Source organism: Peromyscus eremicus, chromosome 8b (assembly GCF_949786415.1).
Source record: "Peromyscus eremicus chromosome 8b, PerEre_H2_v1, whole genome shotgun sequence".
Lineage (NCBI taxonomy): Eukaryota > Metazoa > Chordata > Mammalia > Rodentia > Cricetidae > Peromyscus > Peromyscus eremicus.
The window spans coordinates 10066104-10076656 of NC_081424.1; the positions used below are offsets into that span (position 1 = coordinate 10066104).

Genomic DNA, 10553 nt, shown 5'->3' on the forward strand with positions numbered 1-10553 from the left:
ATAATTTCATGGTTGGGGTCACAGCATTAAGAAGGCTGAGAACTACTGATGTAGTTTATCCTTCATTTCATTCTAAATATTTTCCCCATGAATTCTATTTCTTTTCTCACCTTAAAAAGGTCACCATGTGTAGCAGGGTCCTGTGCTGTTGTTCCCTGTGGGGGAGAGGACCAAGTAGGTGCAGAGTCAATAACACAGACTCTGGGAGAATGTCAAAACAAGCTCAGTTTATTCAGGAAGAGGCAAGCCTTATATATCCTCCACCCCACCCTGGGGGAAGGTCTGATGAATATGCATCAGCTGGTGTGACATGGCTGCCTCTCATTGGTCCAGGTCATTCCCAGATCATGTCTCAGCTGCTGTTGCTAAGGCCCTTAGACAGACCCAGGTTGGCTCTCAGAAAGTATCTTTTTTACTTGTTTGGGCCAGCTGGCCCTCAAGCCTGTTAGGGATGAGTCATCCTACAGCCATGCTTATACAGCAAGTGGTCTTCCCCACTCAGCCATGCTTCCAGCCCATTGTGCAGATGATTCTTACCTGTGAGGTCCTATAGGTGCTTCATATTACTCTCTGGGCATAATTCTTACGCAAAAAAATGTTTAACTCAGTTCTTGGAACCTAGAAAATTCAGTTAATTGGAGTTCTTTTTATATTTCCAGTCATAATGTCTGTTTCTCTTCCTATTCATTGTTCAGTGTTTCTTAGTCATGAAACTAACAGCCATGCAGATTACAGAACACCATTATCATGTTACCAATATGGGCACCGTTGCTCAAGAAATTTGTACTGGCAGATGAGTGAAGAGGGTACAAAAACCTTGGTCAAGGTTGTTTATAAGAAATGCCAGTGTTCCAACTAACTCCCCCAAATTAATTTCTAGCTTTGATCCTTTCCATACCCCACTAGCTTTCACACACTCACTCGTCCTGAGCCAATACAATAACTTCTCCCATTGTGAAAAATGCTCCCTCTAACTCTCATCTGCCTACCCCAAACATACTGTATCAGTTGGTATTGTGTTTCACAGTGAATGAACAAAACTCCTAAACAACAGTAACAAAATCAAGATGGAAACGCATTCTGTCTCACATAAAAACGGAGTGAATATTCTGGAGCTGTGGGGGGCATGTGGTGTCTCTGTCCCAGGATCATGTTTTGCAGCTCTACTGTGCCTAGCTCTCACCCTTTCTTCCAAGATAAGTCACCAGCTACTCCAAGCAGCAAGGTAGAGAGGGGAGGCAAAGAGCCTACCAGAGCTCTGTTAAGCCAAGCCTGAAAGCGACCGTTCTACATTTCTGTGCATCACATCGATTCAGATGCTGCCCTATGAATAAGAGCGGCTGAAAGTTCTGTGCTTCTTCCACAACACCATGTGTCCAGCTAGAACTTCAGCCAGGGATGATGCAGGGAGTTATTAATGGGAGCAACCCAAAGACTCTGCCACAGGAAGCTCCCACTCTGTCACACCTCTTCTCTCCACCCCCACCCCCCAGTAACATGAAAGAGGCAAGCAAGATTTTTTATCTTGTTTTATGTTTTTTAATCCATGTCATTCCAAGAAGAAGGGGACATTTTAAGATGATTTCCAGCCTCTTGGGGGTGGTATCATGTCAAATTAAAAGAACTGGAAAGATGTGCCATGTCTCATGCAGCCCCCCCTCTGTATAGATCACAGCATCCAAGTGTAGCAGGCAGCAGACCTTGCCTTTGACTGCTGCCACAGCCTGTACACACATGCAGCCAAGACACAAACCCAGAGAACTCTAACTAGCATCAATCATAACTGGAACGACACAATGCACTTCCCCCTTGAGACGCAGGAACAGCCTAGCTCAATGGTCTGATATCTACCTTTAACTGCTAGGGCATGCATTCCACCAGTAGCCCTGGTAGCTGTCTGGTGAGCACCTTCTACTGCATGGTGGCCACCTCACAATGCTTAGGACTGGGATGTCGCCATGATTTTTGAGTAGATGAGCAAGTAAGATCAGAGGTTTAGTCTGGTAATCCTAACCTGGCAAGTATTAAAAGGATGGGGAGGGAGGGAACTAGAGGTGGTAGCATGAAGCAGATAGGTTCAGACTGGGGTAATCCCAAGTGAGGAACACGATAGGGATGGAGGGCTACACACAGAGTGCAGACAACCGCTCTGCATGACACACAAGTCAACACTGACTGTTGCAGGGAGAGTGACAGGGTATGTAAAGTAGGAAATTGGGACTGGCAAGAAGGCTCAGCAGGAAAAGGAACTTGCTGCCAGGCCTGGTGACCTGAGTCCAATCCCCAGAACCCATATGGTGGAAGTAAAGAACCATCTCCTGCAAGTTGTCCCCTGACTGTCACATACAGCCACAGCACATGTGTACACACACATGTAATAAAAAGTGAAGTCAGAATCTGCCAACCACAGCACATGTGTACACACACACATAATAAAAAGTGAAGTCAGAATCTGCCAACCACAGCACATGTGTACACACACACATAATAAAAAGTGAAGTCAGAATCTGCCAACCACAGCACATGTGTACACACACATATAATAAAAAGTAAAGTCAGAATCTGCCAACCACAGCACATGTGTACACACACATATAATAAAAAGTAAAGTCAGAATCTGCCGATTTTATTTTCTCAAAATTTCTTCTTATGAGAATTTGTTCCTATGCCAATTGTGGTACTCTGCCCTCTAGTCACAGGAGATGTGTGTGTACATGTGTGTGCTTGCACATGGGCAACAATAGTATAAATAACCAATCCTAGTTCCTCATTCTCTTGAGCACAGTAATTGATCTAGGAACGAAGATGTGCCCCAATCTAGGCCAACTAGTGCCCTTTCCTGGGATTCCATTTAGAGACAGAGGAGAGAGACTTGGTTTTTGGAATTATGAGCATGCAAACTAACAGCCATTGTTTCTTTTTGCATTTATTTTTTTCTTCTTTTTCTTTCTTTCTTTCTTTCTTTCTTTCTTTCTTTCTTTCTTTCTTCCTTCCTTCCTTCCTTCCTTCCTTTCTTTTTCTTTTCTTGTTTTTTTGAGACAGGGTTTCTCTGTGTAACCCTGGCTGTCCTGGAACCCACTCTGTAGACCAGGCTGGCCTTGAACTCAGAGATCTGCCTGCCTCTGCCTCCCGAGAGCTGGAATTAAAGGAGTGCACCACCATGGCCAGGCCCAGACACTGCTGGTATAACATGGAGAGTACATGCCTGCAGATGGGATACTTACTCAGAAGTGGTACGTGTAGGAAATAACGAATACAATGCAGAAGAGTGGGTGGAGGACACAGTCTAGAAAAATTAGAAACTAGGTAAATTCTCAGACTTCCCAACAAATCTCCGTTGTGGTCACACTAGTCTGAGTTGGGTTTCTGCCGCTTGTAACCAAAACAAGTCTGAATAACAACAAAAAGAGTAAGAAGAGACGGAATGAAAAGGAGGGACACAGCAGGAAGTTGGCGATGCTCCTCCTAGTAGAAAAGGGCTTAATGAACCTCCACAAGTTCAGGCAATTCAATGGAAAGAAGGCCGGAGCAGACTGGGGTCTAAGAAATACATATTTACTAGCGAACTATGGACAGATCGGGTGTTTAGTAGGAAAAGGCCTGGGTGTGGTGGTCCACACTTCTAATCCCAGCACTCTGCAGGCAGAGGCAGACGCATCTCTATGAATTCAAGACCAGCCTCGTCTATATTCTGAATTCCAGGTTAGCCAAGGCAACATAGTGAGACCCTGTTTCCAAGAAAACCAAAATCCAAACCAAAACAGTACAAAACAAGTTAGGTGAGTGTTGGAAAAACAAGTTGCATTTTCTTGTTTTGTTCTTTGGTGTCCTTCATTGGTGTTAAGTTTTGCTTTTGAAATTGTTAAGAGGAAGGAAAATCAGTGAGATGAGTCAGTCAGGAGAGATGGAACCGATTGCTAGAGGGGTGTAGAAGAGAGTGACAAGGAGAAACAGTGAGCGTTGTCACCGTGAATGAGAGAGGCCTGGCTTGGAGTCCCTGTGTGGCTCTGCCACGGATGTCCCACTACTTAGATGAGTCATTTTCACTGTCAAAATGTCTACACATGAGAAATAAAGTGAACTGGAAAAACGTGAGTGCAACATCTCTCTTCCCGACACGATAAGAACATTATTCTAGAGTGTTCTCTGAGTCTAGCAGAGACGTGAAGGCAGCAAGGACATGGGATTATCACCGCTGAGTTCACAACTATCTAGAATGTGACTCCGGTCTCTGAAGATGTCAGGCTCCGGAGGGATCTCTTCCACCGCTAGCCTCAAGTCATCCTGCAGGAGGCCGACAGCCTACAGTGTGAAGCCAGTCTTGGGGAGATGAGAGGATGGGGTGTGGAACCCAAGGCAAGGATCCCTGTTTTGCCAAGTCGTTCAGCTCCCTAAGCAGAAACGGTAATGCCAATGTCCCCGACCTCCTGCCTCACCCACTGTAAGAGTCCCAGCTCAAACTCAGTCTTATCTAGGGTGCACACCTGGACCCCATCCAGCTTGGCAAGGGTGCCTGCCTCGTGGAGACCGGAACAAACCGGTTCCCCCCAGCAAAATCCTACAGCTTAATCTCCCGGCTGGAAAGGCAGGGTACAGTGCGCCTGAGAAGTTGTGAATGAGAAAGCCCACCGGAAGTTAAGTTAACTTTGCCGCTGCTCCACCGCTGGGGTCAAAGGACGGAGTAAGAAAGCCCAGACCTTCCTCTGGGGCTTCTAAGCTTTGCTTCATTTCTTTCAAGTTATTCTCATCATTATTTTAATTTCATGTTATGTTTTGTTTACAGGTATCTCTGTGTACCAGATGAGTGCCAGGAATCAAACCCAGGTCCTCTGCAAGAAGAGCCAGTGCTCTTAACTTCCAAGACATCTCTCCAACCCAAAATTTTATGACTTTTATTTCATGTGCATGAAGTGTTTGCCTGCACATATGTATGTTCATCGGGTGCGTGCAGGAGCCCACAAAGGCCAGAAAGGGGTGTCAGAGTCCATGGAACTCGAGTTACAGGTGGTTATCAGCCACTATGTGGGTGCTAGGAACGGAACCCAGCTCCTTTGCAAGAGTAGACAGTGTACGGCCAAACCACCCTGAACGCGCCCGATCTCGCAAGCTAAGCAGGGTCGGGCCTTATTAGTACTTGGATGAGAGACCTCCTGGGAATACTGGGTGCTGTAGGCTTAAAAAAAAAAGAGTAGACAGTGTTCTTAACTTCTGAGCCATCTCTCCAGCCCAACTTTGCTTCATTTCAATTTTTTAAAAATTCATTTTTATGTTCATTGGTGTTTTGCCTGCATATGTGTCTGTGTGAGGGTGTCAGAAGCCCTGGAACTGAAGTTACAGACAGGTGGGAACCGCATTGTGGGTGTTGGGAATTGAACCTGGGTCCTCTGGAGGAGGAGCCAGTGCTCTTAACCGCTGAGCCTTAAACAACCAATCTTAAGTTAACAGGGAGGGAAGTCTGGTTGTAATAAGAATTCAAAGAAACTGGGGCTGGACCAGTCCAGAAAACTGCACTGGAGAAGTAGAGCTTGACCTTGGTGAAGAGGACAGGTGTCAGGGGCTTGTGTTGATTTTCTGGGCCCTGCTTCATCCGGGCCATTACAGTGCTATTGTCCAGATGTGTGCCCAAGTCCTCTTCCCATTTCCCTCTCCTCAGCTGCAGGGCGGGCAAATCTTCCTTCAGCATCAGAGCAGAGAAGGGCCCACAAAGAGCAGCACCATTTGAGAGCTGCCGGGGTCAAAGGGCTCTGTTCCAGGGTGGTTAGCGCTGCCAGGCTGCACCCAAGACATAAATTTGCTGCTTCAGGTGTGCCTTGAGGAGAATCAGCTGCAGAGCGCTAATCCCAAGTGAAACCGTCTTGATTACAAAGGACGACGAGACAAGGCCGTATCATTTAACTGCTGAGGCTTCCAATGAAACACAAAGTGGTGTTAGTGTTCTTGGCCTGTAACGCCGAGGTTTAAGCAGTTAATCTCATTTTAGCTGAATGGCATGTTCATTACAGCAAATAAGTAGGTAATGTGTGGGATTACTGAAGAGGAAAGATGAATTTAAACCAGCTCTGGGCATCATGTTGATATTTTCCTAACCGTCTGTTAGAACTTGGCATTTCTCAACAGCTGGGTCTAATCAACACTCACTTAGCAGAGATAAAGTGATGGGAGTCTGAGAAGTATCATGGCTGCCTTAGGATGCTAGTTTTAAGTGCAACAACACATGATACCTGGCACTCGCTGAAGCCTAGACTTTTTGGTGTGCAAGGGGAAGGGTCTTTAATGCAACAGCATATCCCACTTTCCACTGCAAAGCTACCTTTCTGCCAGTTACACTGTTGATGGCAGCTGAAGGGCTCACTTGAGAACCCTAAACACCCTTTTACATCAGCCTCTCTCAACCCGTGGGGTTGAGTATCAGAGACCCCCCCATATCAGATATTCACATTACAATTCATAACAGTAGCAAAATTACAGTTAGGAAGTAGCAGCGAAATAATTTTATGGGGGTCACCACAACATGGAGAACTGTATTGAAGGAAGGCAGCTTTAGGAAGGTTGAGAACCAGTTTCTCAGGGACCTGCCACAGACATTCCACAGCCTAATGCAATGCATTTGAGCAATGATATTGTCATCTTCCATCAGGTAACCGTCACGCTGACTCCAAACCATTCATCAAACTGGTGACACAAAAGACCGAGTAGATGAAGTCCTTGAAGTGGAGGATGTTACTATGTAGCCAGGAGATACGTAACCACAAAGATAAAGACTCTGGGAAGCCATGTGAGGGGTCTACGTCAAGAGGCAGAGCCCAGCATGCGGGAGGCAGAGGCAGATGGATCTGGTCTGCAAAGAGACTGCATCACGAGACCCTGTCTCAAACAAGAAAAGAAAGGAAAAGCCCAATTGTGTGGTGCAATTTGTGCACAGAGTGTACCTCAAGGGAAACCATGGGTAAGTGCTTAGTGAGCATTACTGAGCACTGTTAGGTACTTACGTAGTATTTGAATGTTTAATTTGCACAATAATCTTTGTCATTACCTCTCATTTCTTTCTTCTCTTTGAAGATGATTCTCACTACGTAGTCCTGGCTATCCTGGAGCTCACTATATAGACCAGGCTGGCCTGGAACTTACAGAGATCCTCCTGACATTGCCTCCCAAGAGCTGAGATTAAAGGCATGTGACACCATGGTGGATTATCTCCCATTTCACAGATGTGGACACTGAGGCTCAGAGAATTAAGTTGTTGTCTAAATAAGGGGGAAAGTAGGAGTTTAAACTTAGGTGTGATATCAAAATTCTTGGTTTTTTTTGTCTCCCCCCCCCATGGCAATTTGCATACTTAAGAAATATAAAGGAGGAAATGGGGTTGGAGAGATTTCTCAGCAGTTAAGAACATTTACTAATTATCCAGGGGACCTGAATTTCGTTCCTGGCACCCACATTGAGCAGCTCTAGGGATCTAATGACTCTGACCTCCTTAGGCACCTGTGCTCATATGCACACATGCACATGCAGATACATACACATGTATGTAATTAAAATAATAAAAGTAAATTCTTAAAAAAATTTAAGTAGATTATTTAATGTGTATGTTTTGCCTGCATGTATTTATGTGCACCATATGTATGTCTGGAGCCAGCTGAGGTCAGAAGAGGGTATCAAATCCATTAGAACTAGAGTTACAGATGGCTGTGAGCCACCATGTGGGTGCTGGGAATTGAACCTCAGTCCTCTGCAAGAGCAACAAGCACTCTTAACCACTGAGCCATGTCTCCAGCCCTAAATTCTTTCTTTCTTTTTTAAAAAATATGAAGCAGGACCTGGGAAGATGGCCCAGTGGCTAAGAGACCCGGCTTTAAAGTAAAAGGACCTGAGTTCAAATGCTCAGCACTTGTCTAAGGGCCAGCTATGGCTGCCCATCTCCAGTGGGTCCTCCTACACCCATGCACATCCTGGCAGCATGACACAGACTCACTGGGTTTAGGGGGTAAAAAGAGCAAATGAAGTTGAGAGGGAAAAGTGGGGGAGAGGTAATAGGGGGTGGATTTGATCAAAACAGACTAGATGCATATATGAAAGTCTCAATTTAAAGGAGTCTATTAGGGCCAGCAAGATGGCTCAGCAGGTAAAGGCACTGGTCACCTGTAGGAGATCAGCTCTGACCTGTCGAAGGGTTCTTGCGGGGAAGAGAGAGGAATGAGGAAGTATTAAATAGAAATATAGAAGGAGACAATAAGACAGAGACACAGGATAGCTTTGGGAGGGCCCTGGGTCAATACCCAGTCGCCTCAAGGTTTATTCTAATAGGCTTTTTATATACTGCCAAGGAGAGAGGCAAAAGACCTCCCCCTTTCAAGATCAAAGCACAACGTACAACCAAGTGTAGACCCTTCAAAACACCTGGTAACCACACCGATGGCTAAATCATCCCATTATACAGCCCTGCTGGGTAAAACAAGCTCAGATTCTCTGACCTTGAGTAAAGCCTTACTAGGGAGCCTCTGTGAGCCCCCACAAATTCCCCCTTCTTAACAATATGAAGATCTCAAGTGAGGGTACAGAGCTTAACTCTATGCATCTCTGAATCAGCTTTCTACTAAGAACTTGCAAGTAGCTGGAATACATAGTAATACACCTGCTCCTTATGGCTGCTATACCTCCTAGTAAAGGAGTAGAAGATGATCAAGATGGAATGGCCTTTTTAAATGGGTCTGAGATGACTGCTGCACCAAGTCCCTTTTTAAATCAATAAACTCCTGATACAACTGCATCAAATCTAAGGACTCCTTGACATCACCTTACCATGGTTCATTAACATTAACAGGTTAACATCATAATTCTAGTATGATTACTATATACAATTACAATTCTCACAAACTTACACCCAAAAGCAAACTCTTAATATAACTATTTACACTTCATAAACTTTAGCAAACATCCAAAAGCAATTTCTTAATAGAACTTTTTGCATTTCTTGCTAACAAAACATAGGATATATTAATAAAGGCTAACATTATCCATACAAAGAACAAGAAAATGTTTTTGTGTTTGAGCTGCTCCAGTCCAGCAGCAAAAACTTTATCCCAACTTCTACTCATCAGTACATTTCTTTAAAATTAGATAGACTCCCCCTTATAACAACTCCCCCTTACTTTATATTTTTTGAAGCTTTATCTTGAGCCTGGGTAGAAAAAACAAACTTCTCTATTCCTACACAAAACCATTTGTGAGTCACCACAGTTAATAAAGTATACATACATAAGTGAAAACTGTCCCATTTCTGCAGTCTAAAAAGTTCAAAAGCTAGTTCTAATACCAGTCTTGGTGTTCCACTGAAAGCTCAAAATCAAGGCCTGCCTCACCAGCTGCCCTGAAGTCTTTGTGTAGCTGTCTAAGTCATCATGAATCTGAAGCAAAAAGCTCCAAATATGAAGAAACCCATAGCCAAATATTTGTTGCAGTTCTCCTGAATGCAACAACCCAGTTCAAACAAGAGTCTCTGAAACCTCCTCTCAGCTGCAGAGGCACTTTGCAGGCAAGAAGCCTTCCTTCCCCTAGGCAATCTGCCCCAGGGTGAAGGTGGTATCACTGTCACCCTAGCTGAGCTGCTGAAGACTTCTTTGAAAAAGCTCTCCTAACAGCCAACATGAACCAGGAAGCCATCTCTTAAAGGAGACATGCATTTGTTTGCTGCCAGCAAACAGAAGCTGCACAGCTTTGGCTGCTGATTCTGTCCGTTTGGCTTTTTTACAGTCCTGGTCTGTCTGTGCCTCCCTCTCAGGCTGCCAGCCTAGAGACCCCAGTGTCCTGAGCCTCTCAATCACCTTGCATCACAAGGGCTCAAGGTGCCGCCCTGCGGCTATGAGCTTTGGCTTTCATTCAGCACTGATGCAGCAAGCTGCAGGAATATATTATAGAGACTCTGCTGCATATTAGAGCTATACCTAAAAAAGTCAAGGAATTTTTCTAGAGGAAAGCCACTTATGAAGGAATATTTGGTGTTATTCAGCCTTTAATACACATCAGCTGTCTTCTGCTATGAAATTCTTGTGTGCTCACATACTACTAGGCCATATGGCAAACAGTTAAGCTTCTCAGACCTACCGCTGATCCACTAGGTAACACCTCTGCAGGGCCTAGGAGACAGGTGGACTGTAGATGTATAGCCTTGTTTCTTGTGCAAATGAAGCTCAGGCCATCCCTTTCCTTCAGGCCTAGTAGCATTGCAGAGCTACTGACTGAGGACAATAGGGCTTTTTGCATAACGAGGTTCAGTAAGGACTGGAGCAGGATTCTTGGGCGAAGCAGAGCTGCATGGCAGAAGAGAAGAGAAGAAGGCAGAGTTTCTGTAGATGGTAAGGCAGAACGGCTCAGGCCGAGGAGTGAGGAGCAAGGAAAAGTATTTTGTAGATTGTAGGTGAACTAGGTCAGGAGAGGAGAAGAGGGACAAAAAATGGAAGACGAAGAAACAGGGGATGAGGATGAGGACGAAAGCATAAGAGCTTAGTTAGGACTATGACAGGGCAGTAGGTACAGAGAGGAGCTGAATGTGAGGA

At 44.9% G+C, this 10553-nt stretch overlaps 1 pseudogene; it reads left to right on the forward strand.

The window, feature by feature from the left end:
* The first annotated feature begins 5066 nt into the window (after positions 1-5066).
* On the forward strand, positions 5067-5175 carry LOC131918908 (5S ribosomal RNA; annotated as a pseudogene).
* Positions 5176-10553: the final 5378 nt, after the last annotated feature.